At 40.0% G+C, this 22634-nt stretch overlaps 1 protein-coding gene across 2 annotated transcripts in view; it reads right to left on the reverse strand.

Moving 5' to 3' along the window:
• PRKCD (protein kinase C delta) overlaps positions 1-22634 on the reverse strand; it is a 60762-nt gene that overhangs the window by 31286 nt on the left and 6842 nt on the right. The gene's annotated exons all lie outside the window — the stretch shown is intronic.

A 22634-nucleotide genomic window follows, 5' to 3' on the forward strand; every position in this document is an offset into this window, starting at 1 on the left:
AAACAGAAACAATTACATAACAAAATCTCTCACTGTGTTGCAATAGTCTGAAGAAGAATCCATCCAGATAAGCCATGTAGCAAGAGATGCTCCTTGGTTTCATCCCACTTGGCCAGGAGAACAGATTATTTCCAAGTTTCCACACCTTTTTTCATGCTCACCAGCCCCCAAACTGCCCAAATTTGTGGCTGCTGTCTAAATTGCTGGTATTTTCCCAACACCCTTCAGAGCAAAAAGAATAACCAATGCTTTCCCTTATCATTACTGAGAAACTTTTCAAAATATGAGCACCAGAAACATTTTTCTAAACAGGGAAACTTTCAATCTTGGCAGTGCAAACTCCTGGAAGGTCAAGGGGGATGCAGATTGAGGGGGATGCAGGTTGGAGGCAAGCAGGAGGTAGAGCAGACCTGATGTTGTGAGCTTTTAGGATGACACAAAGCCCAATTTATGTGAGCACAGGATAACATGATTAGCTCAGTAACAACAGCTGACTGTTCTTAAAGTGGTTTCAAGTGTGCAGAGGATGAAAAATCTGGGTTTTACACTAAAAGATGAGAAAATTGAGGAAATCCTGGACTCTAAAATAGGCAGCAGGCCAGGCTGTCACGCAGCATATGCTGCAAGATAAAAATAGCATTTTACACCGAAAGTCCTTTTTTTGGAAATAGAGAAAGAACATTTGGAGCAACAAAGTTGGCTTTTCCAATATTCCACAACCACTACTTGATGGGGAGAAGGGGGAAGTACTGACAGCTATTTTTTCTTTAGAAGTGCATAAGAAATAGCCATTTAAATATTTTTTTTACGAGTCCCAAGTTCTCCTTCCTCTGTGAACACACAGGACTAAGCATGAAAACACTACGGGCCACTGTTTGTCACCACTGCCAAAATCAAGCTTGAAACAAAAGTGCAAATGAACCCTCTTCATTAACTTCAAACCCAAATACCAGACATTAAAAACATGCAAGAGAAGAAGTGCTGCCTGAAGCCCAAAGACTTTAAAAATTATTTCTGATAGCACAAGCTGATATCATTTGTTAAGTACAGTTGAAACAACGTTTTGGAAGGATTAATACAGAAGACCCTTATGAAGCTCCAGGTGAATGAACAACTCATTAATATCAAATCATGCTATGAAATGGGAGCATGTCCAAAACATTTAGATAGGAGGCAAACCGTGGCTTTCCTCTAAGCAATGCATAATTTAAGTCTAATTAGGAAGCTTTTTTTTTCTTTGACATGGGGAATAAGTAGCGGCTGAGGTTTTTTCCTGCAATTAAGTAACAGAATCCTTTCCACGTAAGAGATAAACAACCCATAACATGGAAGGGATGAAGTTACACTTCTTCTCTATAATAATACAGCCTGTAGCCAAGCTCTACACCAGGTCTGGCTCTGTGTCACTGAAGAGGGCACTGAAGGAGCTGTGCCAAGTCTGAGCTCCTGATCAGCTCCCACTTCCTCAACAATGGTCAAGAAATTGGGCAGTTTTTAGTCAGCACGACTGAATTGCAAAATGGCACATCAAGTTTATCATGTGAATACGAATTCTCCAGAGGAAGCAAGACATTCTGCAAAAGGCTTCATAGACTTTTTTGTAACAATCAGTACATGAAGACAGCTGAGCTGCTCACAGCTTTCAGAAGGACCAAACCAAAGCAAAATAGCCAAAGAAAATCCAGTGTACAGTAACTGTTTAGGTACCACCTTAATAGAGTAGACAGGGATCCACATTCAGGCACATTCCAGTAGCATATCCCTCCTCTAACAGAGGAGGGACACGCCAAGCCCATCCTGCAGTTCATTCTTGATGAGTACTTTTATCTAGGATCCATTATAACATCCAAGATTTTCTGGCCTTCCAGTGTCTAAGGGGGCTCCAAGACAGCTGGAGAGGGACTTTGGACAAGGGCCTGGAGGAACAGGACAAGGGGGAATGGCTTCCCACTGCCAGGGGGTAGGGTTAGATTGGATATTAGAAAGGAATTCCTGGCTGTGAGAGTGATGAGACACTGGCACAGAGAAGCTGTGGCTGCCCCAGCCCTGGAAGTGTCCCAGGCCAGGTTGGACGGGGCTTGGAGCACCCTGGGATAGTGGAAGGTGTCCCTGCCCATGGCAGGGGGTGGCACTGGATGGTGTTTAAGGTCCCTTCCAATCCAAACCCTTGCAGAACTCTATGATTTTCTGCTCAATTATAAGCTTCCTGGAAACTGAGATCTATTTCCCAGAAAGAATAATAGAAAATGCCAACAACATATTTTCAAACCAAACAGAAAACACTGCCTTTCTCTTCAAAACACTAAAGGGGTTTTATGTTTGGGTGGGGTTTCTTTTATATTTTCCACTGAATTCCCTTCACACTGAAGAAGCCAAATATCATAAAGACAGTACGTCAATTACAGTTTAAGTAAAAAAGAAATTTTTAATTTGTCTTATTTTAAATATACTGGGTTAATGTGTCTACATGAACCATGAAGAGGGAAAAAATGGAAGTAAAGAAACTGGACATTCAAGAGAAATACAAAAAATGACTTCTAAAACATTGCAATAAGAAAACAATTTTAGTTTGCTCTTTTGAAAACATCAGCAGATCATGCAGCCTAAGTGACTCTCAAAGAGCAGAAGCCTCCAAGTCAGAAATTTATCCTACTGCCAGCACTTATGACCTAATCCTCCAAGTATCTGGAAAACTAGAATATTCATTAGCTGAGAGAACTGTATCATCATTCATACACGCTGGAAAGCTGCTGCTCAGATAACCTCACCAGAGGGAACACAGTTCAGCCCATGGGTATGTGCTTGTGATCAAGGCTTTTAAACCAAAGGGGTGCAGGAGTTATGAACCAAAACTTTTGCTCATTAACTGTGTACAGAGTTGTAGGAATAGATCCAGTCCACCCTCCTGGCTGCATCTGGCATTACTAGGGTAGTTTGTTTTTTTGAGATGACCTTTAGGATGCTTTCCAACCCAAACCATTCTATGTTTCTAAGATGGGCTGGATCTGCCTTTCTGAGCATGATGCTCCTCCTCTTGCTATTTCCTGGTACTCAGAGGCTGCTCAGGGTAGGTAGGAATCATCCTTTTATTCTTTTTTTCTGGTTGTTTCATTACCGGGAATGTGAAGGCCAAAAACCACAAAAGAAATGTAAATAACCAATCTAAGTCAACTTAATCAAGACCTTTTCCTATGGTTTATAAACTGAAAATTAACAGTGAAGCTGTACATACATCACTACCTGTGACTCTGTGAGCTCTCTTTTGCAATGCAGAGTCAAAATAAGCACAGCTCAGTGCCACTGAGGATGTACAGGGTGATGCTAAATCATCAATGGTCACAGGGGTTGATAAGGAGAGAAACTGGAAAGAAGCAAACATAACCAAAACTTATTTTTAATTAATACAGCATTGCTCCTGCTGTAATTTCAAGGTTCAGCCTTAGAATTGCAAAAAAAGAGATAAGAAAATGGAACCACAAATGGTTTTTAACTGTCCCCTCCCCTCTAAATCACCTTCTGGAAGAAATGAGCATATAAAGCTCTACAGCAGACCTGGAATTCCCAAAAATACAAAGAACAGACACAGTTCATTAACAGCAAGTTGAATTTAAGCATAAAGGGATCTTAAGAAATTTGGGCTATTTAAAGGTAGCACAGAGGTTGCAGAACAAGCTGTAATGTAAACTCAGGGTGAGATGTACTATTTAATAAGATTTTCAATTCTCTCTTTTTTTAATCCTCCTGGGAAGAAGTTAACAGCAAACTTCTTCCTTTTTTTTGCCTTTTCCTGAATTTTGTGGTTTAAACATGTAACTGCCACACTCTGATGGATCTAAACACTTATGATTTGAGTCTGCTAAAAGCCGTATTGAGTGATTTTCCACTAAATGAATAAAAACAATTTTTGTACCCTAATGCGGCAAGAAAACCTTTAAGCATTGAAATGTCTGGGACACAACACAGTAAATGAGAAAGAAAAAGCTAAACAAAAATCCCTGGAGCTTCAGATAAGGCAGAACCTTGTTTGTGAAGACAACCATGTCTATACATGCTCAACCATTTTAGGTTTTGAGAGCGTAAGAAGCTGTGTGGAGTGGGTGCTGTCAAGAACACCCTCTGGGCACCTTCCAGAAATGTTATTCCTACTGCTTGAAGGACTCACATTTCTGGAGGGTGCAAATCAACTATTGAGTGTGTATTGTTTGCCATGGCTTTTTCCAGCTTCCACTCCAGTGCCCATCCTACTAAAAACTGGAGAATCACATAAAAATGAGCATTTTGCTGTTCACATGCAAAACACTACACACACAGGGGGAAATAAAAACCAAATATCCACGACCTTCACTTTGTAACACAGCAATTCAGCACCTGGTTTGTTACTTTATTGTGTCATTGCACTGATGAACAAGTTGATAAACAAGACACAGACTTTACTACCTTTGTAAAAAAAACACTTTCAGGAAGACATGTGCAACTTACTTGGCAGGGTATCTATAGATTATCCAAAAAGTAACTGAAGACAAAGTCTTCGATTATAGTTGTACTCTCATGGCCCAGTTGATCCACAGAAGCCACAGAGTGTCCAGTGATTTTCCAGACAAGCTTTCCTGGCTCATTATGGCCTATCACTTTCTCCATCACTAAATGGATAAATGAGTTAAAGTCTTGGTCACTTTCCCTGCACCTTCCAACTATTTACTACTTTTTTTTTGCTGTATATGTTTCTTCTGTCATAGAAGTGCTTCTTTACAACAACTTCTATAGCAACCTTCCTATAGAAATGACATGTCCTAAAGGTCTGCTTTCCAACCACGACACGGTACTGGAGGGGAGGCAACAGCAGCCTGGGGGGTTTTTCTGTGAGATCATTCAGTTAAAAGGGATGGGGCATGGCTGCTACTGGCACAGAAAAACTCAGGAGGAAAACCAAACAGCTGTAAAGCCCCAAAGCTCCTGAAGCTATAGCACACACGGTGGGCACAATGCTCTTCCCAACCTTTCCAGTGTTTTAAAGGGGACAGGCAGGTCATGGAGTGAAGCCCACAGGAACCAGAATGCTCCCAGCAGTTCCAAATGCAAACGTTCCTGCATGGAAAGATTGCTTGTCCCCAGGCAGCTGAGTGGGAAATTCTCTTTCCATGTGGTGTCATTTGTTTGAGTAGACCTACCCCTAATGGTCTACCCAGTCCTACCTCCAAATCTTTCCTCTGTGAATTAGTGCTATCCACACTGCCTTGATTCTTTCCCTTCTCCAATGCCAAGAGGCTCTTTCATGCTGTTTACTACGCAGCTTGCTCAATCACAGTTTGCTTAATTATAATTACCCTGGCATTTTGTATATCTGAAACACCTTTCACTTCCACGCAGCAGCAAATGAGCAAGTAGTTGGTGCTGGCCAGGAGTTCTCCTGGAGTTTATAAGAAACCCAGCACAAATTAGCACAAAAAGATTCCTTTCTGCCTTGTGGTTTACAGCACTCAGCACTCCCCAGGCCACAGGATGCTGGCTTTTCCCCACAGGTCTGGGTATTTGCTTCCACTACAGCACTAAGTACATAAATCCTGTCCTAAATGATGGTTTTTTTCCATATTAGCAATTACTCCTGAACCCACAGACATTTAGCGACCAGGACTGAGAAGCAATTCACACAACTAAGAAGAGGTAAATAGATGCCCATAAACCACTTCTTACAAAAAGTTAGTCCACATCTTGGATAATTTGAGAGTCCCCAGTACTGAGTAAACAGAAGTTAAATCAACTTTGGCCCAAGGAAATTTCAACTTTGTGGGAAAGAGCTGCAGACAGCTACATTTCCAGCCCTTAATAGACAACCCCATTCTGCCTCTGTGGGACTATTAAAAAATTAAAATATTTATTCAGACCTGAAAAATACTTGCTTGTATTTTGAAAATGTTTCATTAAAAAGGGGTTTGGTAAAAAAAAAAAAAAAAAAAAAAAAAATTGATGCTCCTGTGATATATCTCCTTGTCCAAGACACAGTTCTCCAAGCAGAGCATTAACATTTTCTTAACTGTTCTAAAACTAAACCCACCTCTGAAAACGAAGTTATGAAACCTATTTCTGACAGAACATCAGCACTTAACATTCATCTGAGGAGATGTCAAAGGAGAAAAGAACCTCACGATTCTCTTGCAGCTGTCAGCACCCTCAGTTCATCTAAGACATGCACTGAGAAACTGTAGCAGGTGAGATGTGCAAATATGCATCACACGCATAAAGATCGGATATCCTGAGGAAGGAGAATAATTTTCATAATTATCTCCTCTCATTAACATTTTGTTCCACCGAAGCAGTAGAGACTTTTTTAGTTTTAAAAAGTTGTGAGGAAAATATTGCATAAAGCACCCATGATTTCCAACATATACTGATTGACTATATTAAAATCTGATATAATCTTGACTACCAAATATATACAAATACTTAGAGCAGCTCCCTCGCCAAAAGGCAAAATTGAACTTCCATATCTTGTGTAAGTGAAACTGAGGAAACAGTTTCCAGTGTTACTGGAAATACTGGAAATAGTGTATGTTATCCAGTATTTGCTCAGTGGTAGAACTATTTCCTTTATTTTGTTAGGATTACAGATTATAGTTGAATATAAAAAATAGGGTATTTTAAGTAATAACTTACACATCTCAAGTAAATGATACAAAACTATTCAAGCTGCTTTTGTTTTCTTTTCCAGAGGAAGAGTTAAAAAGGAAAATGGAGAATAAACCCTGTGTTGCTGATTTCAGACATTACCCACAAAAACTATGCAGAGACCTCCAGAAACCTCTAGGCATCTGCCCTACCATTACTTATAGGGTAAAAGGGCACCTAGAAAATGTAACAAGAGCTTCTCAGAGAAGAAATAGGAAAAAAGTGGTGAAGATAGATTCTTTCCTGTTACTGCAAGTAACATTTTTCTAGCAATAGCATTCATTTACAGTGGATGATGGACAGGCAGAAGACACCATCTGGCATAAGAGAATGAAGACAAATTGAAAATGGTTCCTTTTAAAAAAAATGGTGCTAATCATATTCTTATCAACCCACCTTAATGCATGGAATTGATCTTACAGCAAACTGGTTTTGTACATTGACCTCTTCCAAAATGTTTAAAACTAGCTCCGAGGCTCAGTGCAGCGTAGCTAAACATCAGAATACTTGTATAAATCAGGGCATTAGGAGTTACAGAGTTTAAATCCCTAGTTATTCTGGACTTTGTTAAAGTTTCCCCATGTCGATACCTCTGAAAGACTCAGATGTAACAAGTAACAAATACTTCAAGTATTTAGTGCTGTTCTGTAGCAATCAAACAGTGTAGGAACTGCCCAAGAAATAGATACTTTACCCTCCCTGAAAGTAGATCTGTGTAGTTTTCAAGTTTTACTTTGAACCTTTGAACATAAATCAAAATAGAAGCACTTTAAGCATTTATCTGTAGTACTGCACAACACAAAAGCATTTTAGGAGACTTAAACAGTAGTGGGGTAGAGTTGTTTCCATTGTTTGTAACTAAATTCCAACACCATGTTAAATTTTAGGACAAGCAAGTACAATGAAGTGGCTACAGAAGAGAAAACACTGTTCAGTTTGGCTTTTCTTGTCAGTAAATATTTTGTGGCTCTTGCTTAATTCAGAATAAACTTTCAGTATGCTCCACAATGGAAACATCAATTTCTGTTCTCCAAACAGAGAATGGTTAGAATCTCTAAACAATTTGCAGTAACAACTTTAAAAGACACAGTTTGAACTTTTCCAGCATCCCCTAGTGAAGTTAAATGAGCTACACAAAGAAACAGCTATTGCAGGCACTTGTATGGAGTTCAGTGGAACACAGTATTACATTTAAGATCTTGGCATGAGAGAGTCAAAAGATCAGGGTTCAGGTTTGTGACCCACTCACGGCTGACCTCCCTTCCTCTGTTCCCTTTTCCTATCACCACCTACCTACTCAAAAGTGAAGATGCACAAATGGTTAGTGACAGGCTTGGCTACTTAGTAGGAATACCTCATCATAGCTAAAGATTATCATCTAAAGTCTTAAAAGTCAGAGTTTTACCATTTCTTTCAAAAACACTCAACAGAAAGAGTCAATATTATACTTTCAGCAAGGTGTCAGGGTGGCCAGTTACAGGCTCCTAACAGCAATTCAACACACTTCTGAGGCAATGAGTTACTTGGATTTACATTCAGAACTTTTCCTCGTGTCCCCTACAACAAAGGGAATTAAGAGTATTTCTGTAATTTTGGAAAGATGCATTACACATGCAGGGTAATTAATTTGTTTCCATGATCAGACAGGGACAAGGCTCTTAGGACTGATTCTTCCTTGATATGAGTAATTCTTGTGGAAACTCCCAACTTCCGTGCCTACTCATAAAGCCAGGAGCAAGAGTGCTGAGTAAGGATACAGCTCAGAATTGCACAGACCGGTAATCTGCCATTACAAATACTCATTAAAGCACTACAGTTATTAAAGCTCCCTCTCAAAGTCCTTTTTTAAATCTGAAAAACAAATTCACCAAACTTAATATCCAAAGGGCAGCTCAAGCAGTTTGCAGACTGTCCAGCCACCTTTGAGATATATCTTCATAAAATTGTAATACTTTTTTTTCCAAAAGTTTTTCCTTTCAAGGGCCCTTCAACAGGTGGGATGTTTGAATGAACCACAATGACAATTTGTTGAAGGGCTGAAGGGCAGATGAGCGTAACTGCATTTTAGTTTGGGATAAAAAGACTACAGGCCTGGCTTGATGCAGATGTCAGTAGCACCTTAAATGACAAGTTCTCAGTTGACATCCTACACAGTGTTAAGGCAAACCGATTTATCCTACAAAACTGTCATCCTGAAAAACCCCAAGCATCCCCTATAATAAATAACGATAAGTAAACCAAACTGAATACAAGGAATGACGGAGAAGGGAAAACCCAGGGAAGTGAAAAAAGAGAACTTAAAATAGAAAGACTAAATTTATTCCATCCTATTCTCTTCCTGGTTTATTAACCATCATTAGCAAGAGTTTCATGTTATCGACTCACCCACCTGACTTGGGACTGTCCAAAGCAGACCAATGACAAGACCAGCCTTACAACACGCTCATTCTTTTATTCATTCCCTTACACACAAGTGAGCAGTCATTTTGACAAAAGTTTCACAACACCTCAAAACCAAAAAAATCCTTCACCTCGAGGAACACTAAAGCCCAGGTTCTTTGTTTTCCTTCCTGGTGCCAAGGCCCAGCTCACCTTAGTTTTAGGAGGCACCTCTCAAGTAGGAAACAGCAGCATTCTTTCAGGTTTCAACATTCATTGGACTCACTACAAATGATGACTGAAACCTCATTTTCACATCCAAACATAAACAACAGAGAGAAAATAGATGGCAGAGAAGCAATTGGTGACTTCTGCTGCTACAGGGAAGGGTGTTAGTAACCATGAAAGTAGACAAGGTCCCAAGTTGACGTGTACTGTTTTCCTTTGAATCTCATCTTGAATGCCCTATGACTCTGAGAAACCTTTTAACTTCTCTGTTCCTTAGTTTGCTCTAATAAACAACATATATACTTGACAAAGTGCTTTAATTGTGAAGACTCACAGCAAAAACTTTAATATTAAACATAGGATTTGTTAACACCGACTCGCAACTCAATTTCGAACGAATGGCTCGCATTTACAGAGAAAAGCAAAACTACTTGGTCTGAACTAATCCTACGAATAACAGGTACATGGAAGAGCCTACATTTTAAGATCTAGGCTGTCAATGACAGCTGTGTCTGCAGAACAACTAACACAAGTCATCTAGGTGGTGGAGGAATGGCAGATAAAGAGCAGTAGCCCCTGGAGGCTTTGTGGCATTAACCGGCTGTCAAAATACAGTTCAGCTCCATGGGAACACACCAAACATTCCCAGATACTCTGCCTGTAAGTTTACAAACACTCCATAAATAATGCTTAAGCATCTAACAAGAGAGAGACACATGACACTGAGAGCCAACAGTACAAGCAACGCAAACTACAACTTAAGATGAGCAAATAGGGATAACCAGAGCTCCTGAAGAACTCAAGATTGTTTCCTCATAGGTATTTTAGCAGGTGAAATAAATATTCTGGACCACACAGTGTGCAGAGAGAAGTCAGTAAGAGCCAACCCACAGAGCAAAAAGGAGAGATCTACATCCAAAACAAGCAACTCAAACATGTTTGAAAGCCAAATTGTTAAGAGGGTTTAGATAACTGCATGACAACTGTATCTAGCATGGGATTAAAAATAGGCAACAAGTGGGAGAGAAAGATGGAGAGGAACTTGAACATTGGTACTTTTGTTGTTAGCTTTCACCTACATCTTAATCATTCAGGGGACAGAACCTGATGGCTTCAATTTTGGGATACAGACAACATAAAAGATTTTTCCTTCTCAAGCAAACGAACAGATTATAAACATAGAGTTCTGGATCATCAGAGATTTAAGTCTGCTTATGATTTTTTCAAGTGACAAACCCTAATTAAGTATATTTAGAAGAATTATTTTCCTCTCATCATTCCTCAGTTTGCTCCTATCACTTCTGGATAATTTTAACCCCTCTTTTTGGCATAGTTTACAGACAAACATTCCTGCACAAACAAACTATGGGAGAGTATATGGGAACACACAGTTTACTAAAAAACACAGTAAAGAACAAGAAGCATCAACATCACGAGTGCACTGATATGATACTGAAAATTCCTAGGTCTTGAAAATAGGAATTACGTACTTTTGGGGAAAAAATAGTTGTGCTGCAACTTGGGAATGAAGCACTCCACAATTAAGGGGAATAAATAGCTCATGTGTGAGTGTTTGGACCACACTCCTTTGAGCGGCAGTGTCCTTGTTGGGATGCATTCCAGGGACCACAACTTCAGCTGAGCTCCTAAATAAGTACGCGTCTTCTTAGGAGGAGGCATCTGCCAGGAAGAGATAGGATGGATAAACCAGCCCTGACTGGGACCCCAGCTCCTCAGCAAAACCAAACTGTACCAGCCCTCAGCTTGGGCACTGGAGTGATGGGCCATCCCAGGTGGATGGAGAGAGATGAAGGAGAGGGTTGGTCCTGGGCTGCACAGGCAAGGAGAGTCCCCAAGAGCTGGGCTCTTACGGCACCAGTACGACCTTCATGGTACCAGTCAGGCCAACTTGACCATGCTCTGACACACACAGCAGGCACCAAACAGTTAAAGACTTTAGTCAAGGCTTTTTCTTTTTTTTCCTGCTTGTTTTTTCTCTTTCTTCATCTTATTGTGAGGGCAGCTGGGCACCTTTTGTTCCATAGGGAACCAAAAGCAGAAAACCATCTATTTACTTTTTTTTTTTACTCTTCCACCAGGTGCTGATCACTATATGAGCTACAGAAAATCATTAGATGGATCACTGGATTATTTCCAAACAATGGTTCCTCTTTTACCAGGAAGCTGAAGGATCCTGTCTTCTGAGAAAACACTGAGCAATTTTTCTGCAAGTTGACCGACAGTTAATTGTGTCTATTCCACGTGCATTAGTTGAGTATCATATAAATATTCAGTGTGGTGTCAGAAAGATCAAGCTCCATCTGAATACATGCAGTTTAACCTATATAAGCACATACCTCCTTCAGATTGCTCCTCTCCCTTTGGAAATACATTTTTGAATGATAGACATTAAAAGTAGATTATAATGCAGAAGTAGTTAACAGGTGGTTCCCGTGCTCTGTGTACTTATGTACACAACTACAAATTAAATTATGACCTCTGTTACCCAAATGACTCATTCAAAACAGCAATAACAGCCTCTGACATGCACTACAGTCATGACTGCCAGCAAACTCCACTGAAGCTGCTTAATCTCTCTGATTAGTAGATGTGGTTTTGGTTACTTACAAGTATGTCTAATTTTAATCATGACACTGAACTTCCACAGACTTTGCAGGTTTTCTGCCTCAAAGGACAGAGGAGTTTTTAGGTTTCATAAAAAAAAAAAATTCAGCTATTCATTAGGACATGGCTATAAACCACCTGGAATATACTCTAAAGACACAGGTATAGTTGTGTCTATCTCTAAAATATGAAATTAGTATCTTTAGATGAGAAACTCTTACTTTTCCTCTTAACAACTTTACTTTTCTTTAACAACTTCCCTCTTTTAAAATGCAAATAATTCCACCTCAATGACACTGTGAAATTACCCTGAAAAAAATTTGCTCTACTCTAATCACAAACACAGTGAACAAGAAAATTACTGACACTATCTTCAGAGGAGTTTAAGCAAATAAACAGAAAAAACTCCCCCCAAGATAGGACACCATTCCTACTAAATTAAAGAGAACAAATAAAACCCCACCTTCCTCCGGTCTTTATACATTTAAGGAAGCTACTACATAACTACAGACTGCCTCAGTTCTAGTTTGCATATTAAGCTTCATTCGGGCACTTTCCAACATTTCATAAACTCATTTTTCTGGCTGGCAGTGGGAGACATGGTACACACACACAGTGTCTGGAACTGGCATGATTTAGGTCCTGTGTGGGTCCTTCCAGCAAGTAGTGAAATAAAATGATCTGTTCTACCAAGAGACAGGACAAAATTTCTATCCCACTGTATTCCTTGCTCCCAGTGACCTTGCTAGGCAATTATCTTCCCTTTAACGTGGAAAGCTGGCAGCTTGCCCCTTCAAATAGCTGCATAATAAACGAAATTGCCTGCCAAGAGTACTTGCCTGTCATACGTGTCTTTCATACTTGGCAAAGGTTTCACTCTGCCTTCTAAACCTCTTGGATAGGGGCTGTAAGCACGCTTAGGTAAGACAGAAACAGTCACATCATCAGGAGAGTATCTGGGATTTTTCCTTGAATACACAAGGTAGTTGATGAGTAATGCACTAACTCAAAAAGTCACCAGGTTTGTCTTTCCTAGGGAGCCCAGCACAACAATCTGTGCTTCCTACCTGTTTCTAGTAGGAAATTTTTTCACAAAAATTTCACACTACTGAGTTAAACTCTATTTAAACTCAAATAATAAAAAACAAAAGAAGTATTTTGCAGATTCATTGTTAACCCCTTTTCCTGAATTTTCTTTGGTAGTATCTTCCTAGACAGAAGAGTTTTCTTCTAGGTAACCTACAACTTTTAAGACCCAAGCTGTGGTAAATCTAAGCCACAGTGACCAAGTCCTTCAGGATCAAGTGTTTGCACCTGCCAGGAAATTACAGCTGACCACTGAAACTAAGAATCCACCTAAATGAGTCTTGTAGCCTGAAAACTCTTCCTGCTTTTCCAGATAAACTGGGCAGAGCCACAAGAGAGAAGCTTCCCACATTGTAAATGGAGCAGCAGCCAAATGGAACTGCTTCATCCTCCCTCCCTTGAGCACTAACACTGAAGTCAAGAACAATTATTTGAAATACTCTATGTGGCTCTTGACAAGAAGACAAAAGCTTCTTGCAACTGCTATAGTTCATCACACCTGAATATTCTGAATTCAGACAATAACTCAAATATGAACGACAGAAACCAAGTCAAGGAACAAACAGCAGAGGAATCCTTATGTTTCAGATAAAGCATCACCAGGAGTCTTTTCCTTGTTCACAAAGAGTCAGCCTGGAGGCAGAAAGTAAAATTATTAAAGCCATGCCCTCATAGAGAAGAGTTAGGATTTAGCAAAAAACACAGCTCTGCAAATGAAGTAAAGCACATGTATGCTTCACTAATCTAATAAAGCCCTTTTTCAATTTGATTCCATAAAAAGTTGTATTAGCCCCTGAAAATAATCAGGACTTTGAATGTTTCCACAGGCACCAGGGGAAAAAGACCCAAGCCAAACAAAAACAAAAACCAGAAAAGCAGGATCAAAGCACACAGTAAAGCATCAGGCATCACACTCTGGAGCCATAACAAAGGCTTTACAATCTTAAAAAGATTACATGGTTGCCATTTTAGAGTGTTTCTGTGAGTGAGAGATAAATGAGAACATGGTAAAGGTCCAAAATATACCAGCTGAATAAAACCCAATCTGTTACATTTTCCAAGACAACACTCTGCTCTATGAGCTTTACTAGAAGCAGCACGATGAGTGCAGCCAAAGTTTCCCTGAACAGGAAAACCTCAGACCTGTGTATGAATGGCAAGACAAGCCAGAGTGTAACAAAGACCCTTTTAAATCTAACTAGGAAGGACAAACCAGCTACTGTAAAAGAACCAAAACTTCTATACCCTAATACATTTCCAGAGGTGGGATTTTACAGAAATACATGATTTTATTTGTATAACTTTACACTTCACACTAATGTCATATCAGCTCTTTCAAAGTATTTCACCAAATAAAACAAGCATGAACTGTGAGAGACTCAGAGTACACGCTTGCAGAACTGTTTGATCATAGTACAGTTGCTCTGAATTTTACAGCTTTCACCCCTCTGTTGACTTTACAAAGTATTTTGAAAGGGAAAAACCTCCAGCTATAAGCAACTTCTGAATGCCAGCTCACTGTGCTACCCCCCTGCATTGCCTGCTACAAACAAATCATTGGGAAGGTTAGTACCAAACTTCAGCAATTAAAAGGAAAAAGTCTTTTAAATTGCTCATTTGAAGAGAGTCACACAAATTAATTACTGTGACAGATCCTGGGAGCATCTGATTGCAAACTGCTGAGGACTTGACAGCAGCACACTGGATTTTGTTCAGAAGAAGAAAGTGGGGAAAAAAACCCCAAATACTCCCATTCCTTTAAGATGACTGAGACACTTAATTTTGGGCAAACGCATTTTACGACATCACGTGTTTTTCTCTGGAGTTTTACCATCCATTTCTAAATAAACTAGATACTAACACTGTACACATTTTCAGAGACCATCAATTTGTTTTTTTTCTCCAAAACTGGGACATACATAAAACCAGTGGTTTCCATATAACAAATTAAGGCCAGAGAAAGATGACTTAAGGACTGATCTCAGAAATTCATTAAATTGCAGTACACTGCTTCCTGCTAGAATTACCACTGGAATTGGTTATTTGTTGCAACAATGGACTCACTTCAGCGTTTCCTAGGAGCACCAGGGGAACTGCCATTGGTCTCTGGCAAGATTAAAGTAAGAGGGAGAATCAAAGTAACCCAGTAAAGTTTCTTAAAATCAGTTTTTAACTCTGTGCTACTTATGTATCCTAAAACACAGGAACCACAGGTCAAGGCAGAGAGCAAGCTGGGAAGCAGAAAAACAAAGCTTTTTGGAGTTTCATGATTTAAAAGGTTTCACTGCAGAACTTCTTTGTATAACATGCCTTTTAGAAGAAAAAAAAGTATTGAACTGCATCTGTCTTTTTAGCAAAGCACAGAAAAGGAATGGGAAAAGAAAGTATAGCACAAGAACACGAAGTGAAAAGTGAAAGATGAGTTTCAATCCTGTGAAATATGTTCTACTAGGACTGATGTCACCAGAATGTCAAAATGTGTTTTAAAGTACAGCATTTGAGGTCTTAGACTAATTTTTCTCTTTCTTAAGACAATATTAAGATTACATTTTGCTATTTTCACACTTTATCAACAAAAGATGGGGGCTTTTTTTCAGGGTTTGTTTTGGGGAGGACACACACAGCCCATACCCCTTAATGGGTGCAATGGCACTGGTTAAAACAATTGCAGCAGAAAGAAAAGATATCAGCTTCATTAACATTTTAATTAGATGTGTTTTCTGGTTAAAATCAGGGAAATTTCATTCTTGAAGCACAATCTTGCAAGCATGAAGTATGAATGTAAGAATTCATTTATTTCTGTCGATGACAGTGCTACAGAGTAAATAATGGCCACACTGAAATCTTTGTAAACACATCTACAGCTAAAGGAAAACTGGTTGTACTGCTTCCAATCTGCTTTCACTAAGACATTGTTCAAAGTCTGGTGAGTCCAAGAACTCCAGTCATTATCTAATTCCTTCCTGATACGATGGGCTGTGCAGTATTTGAGTACATGTAGGCAAACCAAAGTCTAACAGCAAGAGATAAACTTGGATGTCTTTGCAGCAGGGAACGGCTCTGGGCAGGGTAAAGTACAGAAGTTTCTGGCTCTTGTTTGGGCTATGAAGTAAATAAATCAGCATTTTGCTTTCCCTCCAGCACTGTTAGCATTGGGGGGAACTGACAGGATGAAATTCATCTGCGGTCCCCTCTTGGACTCCCACCAGTGGAGATCCCTCAAATAACCCATGGCCAGCTCCCTGCTACCACTTCAGCCCTTTCTACTGACCTACAAAGAATGCAGTGTTCTGATTTGCACTATTGGAACACACAACCAAACATCTAAAAACTGTTTCGAAGTAAAAGCTCAAATTTTTATTTCTTTCTTAGTATTTAGAAACACCTGGAAACTTGGAGCACTAACATTGTTCTCCAAAAGGCCAATTCAGAGCCCAGACAACGTCAACATATAAATGATGTGGGAATCAGCTTAGAAATGTGTTTATGAAATGCCCAGTCAGAGACAATCAGCCTCTGGATTCCAAGACCCACATTAAAGGAACAGAAGCAATCAGCCTACTCCCTGTTAATATGTTGCTTGCTAGGGACATATTTGCTTATTTGTAGATGTTATTACTGCTCAGCTGAACATTTTCATTATTGATTAATGCCATATGCACCTGATGTCACACAGCACTCTACATTTGAAAAGAGCAATTGTACTGTTTGAGTTTTTGGGGAGATGCAACTAATGGACAAATGGTGCCAAAGTCCTTCAGCCAATCCCCTCCACCTCCAGCTATCCAAGCCAAGCTGAACACAAACTACAAGAGTGATAATTCTATATAGCATGGGAATATTGAGATAAGTTTAATAAAAAATGCTGCAACAGTTGAACTCATTGCATTACATAAAGCCTGAGAGGCTTAAAGGACATCTCCCATTCTTTGATCTACAACCTGAGACTCCAGCTTGTGGCTTCATCAAACACACACCAGGTCCTTCCCATAGCTTCTGTCTTCCCTTTTACCATGCTTTGTCTCCAGTGGGATAGGGTTCTGCTCACTGGTAACCAGAACATGCCCTTCCAGCAACTTCTCAGATCAAGCATTCAGAAGATTCACATGAGAAATTCTGTACAGTTGAGTGTAAAGATTTGCAAGCTCAGCCAACCATAATCTCAGGCAAATGTCAGGACAATATGATGCTGCTACTGTGGTTTTCTTCAAGTGCTTCCAGAGAGAAGCAATCAGTATCAGAAGATGGCTCCAAGTGATACTGTGTGAGTCCAGCTGGAACCTTTGGAAAGATGAAATGGACGAAAAAAGCTACTCCAGCTTCTTTTCCCAGAGGACAAAACGCTCTGTGTTACTGTACTCCACTCATTTTAACCCCATCTTATTAACACACCTGCATGGGCACAAAATATGTGAATTATACATGAAAAACCTAACTCCAAGGAAAAGAAATCTCTCAGAAACTTCATAAAGTCACAAAGAACACGCAGGAAAATTCACAAGTCTCCAGAGAGTATTTACTTTTCCCCAAGATGTTGGCAGTACATTTACCTCATCTTTGTTCCAGCCTTGATACAATATTGTGCAGTGTCAGAAATGGAAACTTCTCCAGTTTGACCAGGGAAGGGCTCAGGCTGTGCAGGGACAGAAGTGGGTGTTGCTTTGCAGCACACACAGCTGAGCTCAGCATGGTCAGTCCTACACTGCTGGATGGCAGCTATGGGCTGTGTCCCAGCTGGACAGCTCAGTGCTCACCCTGTGTGAGAGGGGGCTGGCAGCAAACCACGGGACATGGACAGCACTTGGTGGGGTGTCCCAACGAGGCACCCACTCTTGGGCTACTGCAATAGGAAATGCAAGCAAAAAAACTGAACACACCCCACCCCCCCAACCAAACCTAAAACCCCAAAACCCTGAAGAAAAACAAACACAAGTTTCACTACCCATGTTCTCTGGCATGCAGCAAGCAAGCAATTACCCAAACTACTCAACTTGTCAGGGGTCCAGCAGAAGCAGAACAATTCTGCTACCCAGTACAACAGCACTGTCACTGTCTTACCTCTCCAGAGTCCCACATCCAGCTCTAAACATTTCCCCCACCTGTCCCTGCTTCCCTCCATTGCCTCTCACCTTGAGCACACTGTGATAGAGCTACACTGTGGTTTTTATACACAGGCTTTCAAAGGCTTACACAGTACAGACCCTGATGGACTGCAAAGCGGGGTGTTTTGTAGCTTCCCTAACAAATTACTTAGGGGGATTGAATGGTTAAGCAATCCAGAAGTGGTATTAAGTGGACTTTGGAAAATAAGACCCTGATCAGAAGAGCTAATCATGCTGCTCTCCATTTACTGTGACTTCACGCACTAAAACTCCAAATAAGAGCTAAAAGACCACAGGAATAAAATCAAAATCAGAGAGACACAAACTGGCAAGGTTTTAAGTTGCCTTTAACTCTTATAAGGCAGCAGGGTGCCCCTACCAACTAAAGCAAAACGAAACACAGCAGAACAGGGATATGTTCTTCCACCTTGGCCTGCCTGGGACACCTTGCCTACAGCAAACGTTTTCAATTACATGAGTCTGGCATCCTTTTTTGTGCTTTTAAGAGGATAAAACACTAGATGTGCCTGTCTTTCCTTTGAAGTAGTTGAATGCTCAGTGTCTGAGAAGGATTAAGTGGTCAGCCCAGCTTGGAGAGCTGTTAATTCAAAACAGAGCTGTGTAACTCGAAGGGTTTGTAACTCGCATGGTTTGTTTAAAGCAAACAAAGAAAACATCCCTCTGTTTGAGACTCATTCAAAAATTTTTTAATATTAGGATCAGCCTTATTCACTGGAAAGCAGAATAAAATAGTAGCAAGAAAACCAGATTTATTAAAAAAATAAAAAGCAAAGAAATAAAAAAACCCAAACCATAATACAAGTAGATAGTTTTTTTGCTATCTAGAGTAGGAATAATGCTAAAATCCTTCCACAGAACCCCAAACAAAATTTATTTGCCAGTGTGATGAAGTCTTAAAGAAAGTATAAAACTGCCCAGAATTCAAGCATGCCATCACACATGCTGTATCAAAATGTTTTAAAATAATTTAGAGCCTTTTCCTCACCATCTATAGAAGCATCATTTTCCAGCAAACGATATTCCGGTAACTGGCAGATAAAGGAATTGAAAATAAATGTGGGGGAATTTTTCCAACTGACTTGCATTAAAGTCATCACAGATGTTATTATAGAGCCTTGCAACAAAAAGAAAGAAAGAAAAGACCAAGTCATGACTCCCAAAAGAGTGATTTTCAGTTTGAGTGTGTCCCTTTGACAAAACTGAAATCATGCTATGTCATGACTTTCAGAGTACTTTTTACTTTAAAAAAAATTCCACTTTAGGCTATTATAGCCATAGAGTACTGCTGATATGTAAAATCAGTTTTGTTATCAACCACACAAAGCTCAACTTGTTGCTGCTCTGGTAATTAATTCCTTGTCATTTCACTTGGCCAGAAGGGGAAGAAATGTTTCCTCCTGGATATTTTTCTGTTTAGAGTCCTAAATCATTTTGGAAGTTTCATCCATCAATCAAGTTGAACTTTGCTCTAACAGCAGCAGCAGAACTTGCATCCTCACAAGTGGCAAATCAGTTTATAAACATTTAGAATTATTGTGTTTGCACGAGCTTTTGTATTTAAGTGCATCAGTTTAAGGGCAGACAAAGTGGACTGCCACATATGCTTAGACAAGGCTTAGATATGATAAGCTGACTCAGTCATTAAATACCTATATAAGAGCTCGTTTTCTTCAGGGAAAAGACAGTGATTAATTGCTAACTTAGCTATAATCACATAGAGAAGATGAATGGCTAGCTCACCCCTATGGAAAAAAAAAAAAAATCACTAAAACAAAAGACCTCCCCTGCTTTTTGTGCTACATTAAGTACTTACCCACAAAATAAAGCACTGGGAAGTCCTGGAAACATCCTTTCACTGTTTTAATATTTTGGGAAAAAAAAAATTGATTCTTCTTAAAGTACATGAAATTCTGCTCCTTGATCCAACAATAATTACCAATCTCACATTTGGTTTCAGCACTGATATAGATACTTCTTTAAATTTTAGAAGAATAGATTTCACCTAATTTCAACTGTACTTAGAACTGCAGTATTTTATACATTAAAATATATTTATATTCCCATAAACACGTACTAATGTTTTACTCAGAACTGTTTACTAAATGCACTAATGTGCACTTTAGCTAGCACACTAGATTCCAAGTACTGCTGATTTTAATAACATCTGCTTGAACTCAGCTGTGAATAAAACATGCACTAACTCCATACAAGAAATCTGCATGAAAGTAATTTTCAGTCACAATTTGGCGCTGCGAGGACACAGATACTAGAGTTAAAATACATATTAAATTTCAAGTATTCAGTATTAAAGAGTCCTTGTCAAGATGTGCTTTTTAAAAGCAGAAAGAAATGCTATTACATGCCACATTAAAAATCAAACTCCAGTTCTGGGAAGGTGAACACTTTGCTGCAAGAAGTCAGCAGCTCCCTGCTTCAATGTTTTGAAAGGAGGCTTATGCAATGCAGAGTTCTAGAAATGGAAAGATTGGGTTCACAGTTATTAACTGGTAAGAGAATAAGGAAATTAGTACAGAACAACACACAAAAAGTAGGAGATTGAAACTAAAAGCAGATTTTGGTCACAAGGGGTTTTTGTTCTTTTCTCCAGCTACAAGATGCAAGACAAAAAGAACAGAATTCAACATAATGAGAGACAATGAATGGCTGGCCTGTTTTGGCTGCTTCTCCTTAAATCCATATCTATATAAACTTTCAAGCAAATAAACATTTCTCTTTGCTTCAACTGCCACCCACTGGAAAAGGAAAGCAACATTAATTCCAAATTGCAAGACCCAAAATAGGTCAGAAAATCAATGTGACAGACACTGGTACAGATTACATTAAAACCCTGGGGTTGCCTTGAAAACTCTTAGTGGCACTGCTAGAAATCAGCAAGCTTGCAAATTGAACTGAAACAAAAGCCAGGATACAGCAACAAACCAGAGCTCCACTTCCTCTCCCCACCCTGGACCTGGTGAGAGCATTTGGGTTGTATCACAAAAGTTTTGGGGAGGAGTTCCCAAGGATGGAGTGGGTGCAGGACTGGCAGCACAAGGTGTGACACGGGTGAGCAGCCTGGCATTTCTCATCACTCTGGGCTGCCCCTGCCGTGCTCCAGGTCCATCTCTACACTCCTGGTACTTCTCTTTCCCACCTGCTCTTGCCTTACAGCAGAAATCAATCAACTTCCTTGCCTAAATGGCAGTTCCAGCATTCCCGCTTTCCCTGATCAGCAACCTGCATGTTCCCTTCAGTGGACACGTGGGGTGTCTGTGGTGCAGATCCAACAACTTCATACTTCCAGAAAAAGAGCTGTGTGGAAAGGCTTGCTGAGAAAAACCCATATAGGCTGCAACAGAGCATTTTCAGTCACTTTGGACAAAACTTGTTCTAACTTCAGACAAAATAAACCCGTATGTACACCTACAGCGCTTCCCTAGGTCAGCAATGTGAGGTATTTGCACACCCAACCTGCACTCCAGGTGCAGTTTAACAGCACGTTGCACATATGCCACAAGCCCCACCCTTCTCTGGAACTGACTGCTCTGGCACAGAGGCAGTCCTGGGGCTGGAGCCAGGCTCAGCCAGGGAAGGCAAAAATCACAGCTGAGACTATTGAGGAAATGAGACAGATACACCCTGGAGAGAAAAACCAACCTCTGGTGCAATGAGAACAAATAAATGGGGAGAATCAGATTCCAGAGGACCTTCGATAGTTAAGATATTCTAAGGTGTATATGCAACAGAATAGATACTCTGCAATTATAGATGGGCTGAGAGGTACAAATTGATTGCAGATTCCCCCACTGTAAGGGTTGAAGGACACTAGAGAAAGGAAAAAAATCTAATACAAGAATGGCGAGGGTTAACAGAGACCTATAAATCCTTGGTCCAAATAACATGTTTCTTCAAATGGCCTTTACTAAAAAAAAAAATCCACCAGGAAAAAATACCTGGCAATATTCCCTCATGAAAATTCTCTTCTATTGTTGTAAAGGTGAGGAATCCCCAGTGGAATGACTTCACTGGACTTGCATGACAAGAGATGCTTCTTTCAACTGGGCAGAGCTGGGGCTATGATACCTGCCAAAGTTGTAATACTGCTTCAAGCTGTGTCTTCTGCTCTCTAGTTCCCCAAAATGACTTTTTCTAGGCAAATGCTGTCTACTGACCCCTGGTTTAACCTGTCCTTCCCTAACCCTTGTGCTAGGTTTGGAGGAATGAGGTAGCTGGGGATGTTAGCATCTCCTTTTCAGCTGAGAGAACAGGAGAAGACATGTTCCATAGCAAAACTGGATGAATTTTAGCCCTTAAGTTACCTGGCAAAGGTCCATACCAAGAAGCTCTTGCCCCTGGGATGCTGCTTCTTAGGTAAACTTGTCAAACAGAAATTGCAACTGTCAGCTCCTGAGGAATGTAAGCAAATGTAACCTGAGAGTGCTCACAATTCCCTGACACATTAATCTGCTCTGGAGATTTGGCAATCAGCACCCCCAAGTCATTAGTGAGAATATCTGAGTTCAGCAGAGG

Source organism: Aphelocoma coerulescens, chromosome 12 (assembly GCF_041296385.1).
Source record: "Aphelocoma coerulescens isolate FSJ_1873_10779 chromosome 12, UR_Acoe_1.0, whole genome shotgun sequence".
NCBI classification, from domain to species: domain Eukaryota; kingdom Metazoa; phylum Chordata; class Aves; order Passeriformes; family Corvidae; genus Aphelocoma; species Aphelocoma coerulescens.